Genomic DNA, 1828 nt, shown 5'->3' on the forward strand with positions numbered 1-1828 from the left:
TGTTATCGCTAGGGAGGAAGGGTCAGGGGGGGTCTCACCCGCATAGCCAGGGATATACCAGAGGAGGAAAGACCACCCTGGTGATGAGGTCCGGCACCAATTTTTTTGTCCATTGCTAGGCACCCAGGGATTTCCACCCTGGTAACCTTCTGTATCTGCTATAAAGTGCTGGGCCAGTTCGTTCAGCTATCTGTCTCAGTTTCCCATTCCACCTGCCAAGGAATTTTCCTATCTTCTTACTATCCTGTATCAGTCTGACTTTCCTGAGACTCAGTTTGCTCATCTGAAGAATGGGGATGAATCAATATACCGAGTAACACTGATGGTGCTGGAGGACATCTGACTTAGTACTTCCTTGGTGCGGAGTGGGCTTTCAGCTGGTGGGCTGCTGTAACGGTGTGAGACCGTGAACTCCCCGTCTTTAAAACCCTCAGGCCAAGGACGCGGGGTGTGCTTGCCCATGCCTTCCTTCCCTCTCAGGTGTGCGTCTCCTAAACTCAAAGGTCCCACTTGCAACCAGGGGAACAATGGGCAGCTGCAGTTCCATCCGGCTAGCCCCCTGAACCTGTTCCCAACACCCCCTTTTCTCTGACTTCCCTGTGAGCCAAAGCAGCCCCACCGAGGCTCTCCTGTTGCTTCTTCTCTCCTAAGCCCTTGCTTGTTTCACTGTCCCCAGCTTTAATAAATGTACTCTTAAAATCACCTGGCCTCATTTGTGAAATCTTTTCTGCATGAAATCAAGAACCCAACACAAATCAGGCCAGCCAGAGGCAGACCCGCTCCGGGCCTGGTCCCTTTTCCGGTAACACTGGGAGCTGGAAGGTCGTATATGTGGCTTTTGCAAGGTCAAGTGGACTGGCTGCTACTGAGTGACACGAGTGTCCAGAGCCCTTCCTCTGCCTGGCCAGGTAGGCAGGAGAACTGATCTAGGGGGAGAAAGGTCAGGCTCTAATGACTCCAACTATGCATAAACTCTCATTGACACTTAAAGGTATTCCAAGCAGAGATTTGAGGGCAGCACCATTGAGGGCTCTTCAAAGTTCATCTCAGGTCCACGGAGGAGGATGGAGAGGTTTTTAGGCAGAGGAGACATGAAGTCATTCCAATCTGTATTTTCAGAGCACCCCCTACCCCGTGGGGATGAGTTAGAGGGAGCTATTACCGCTGGGGAGCTGGAGGAGGATGGGCCCAAGTGCTGCCCATCTCTGGCTGGGTCACTGGGTGGTGGGGGACAGAGGTTTGGGTAGGGTTAGATGGGACCAAAGGATGTGCAGTTGTGAATACATTTCTGGGGGACATGATGACTCATGGCCCAGGAGAGAGACAGGGCTTGATGTGTGGACAGGAAGCTAAGGGGCAGTGCTCAGCTGCCTCTGAGGTCAGGAGGCCCTGAACCCCATGGCCATTAGAAGGAAAGGAGCCCTCGGAGATGGAGAAGGAGCAGCCAGCGGGACAGGAAGAGGCAGGAGGGTGCAGTGCCCTAAGAGGGGTGTCAGCAAGGTCCGGGAAGATGAGGACGGAAAATGTCCTCAAGCCTGAACCCCAGAAAGGCCCGAAGCCCAGCAGTGTCCATGGGCCTTGGGGGGAGCCCTCCATAGATGAGCGGCGATGTCCGAGTTGTGAATGTGGAGGACAAGTCCTGCGTCTGCGTCTTCCTAGGATCGGAGTGGAGGGCTGGCTGCCCAGGAGGTGAGGAGGCTGTCAGAGCTCCTTATGTAAGCTGTGTGTGTCCCCCTGGCTGTGTGTCCCCCTGGCTGTGGGTCCCCCTGGCTGGGGGCCCGGCCAGGGGACAAAGGGGATGGGGGTTTGGGGCCGGTGGGCACCCTCC

Source organism: Myotis brandtii, unplaced genomic scaffold (genome assembly GCF_000412655.1).
Source record: "Myotis brandtii unplaced genomic scaffold, ASM41265v1 scaffold486, whole genome shotgun sequence".
Taxonomy (NCBI): Eukaryota; Metazoa; Chordata; class Mammalia; order Chiroptera; family Vespertilionidae; genus Myotis; species Myotis brandtii.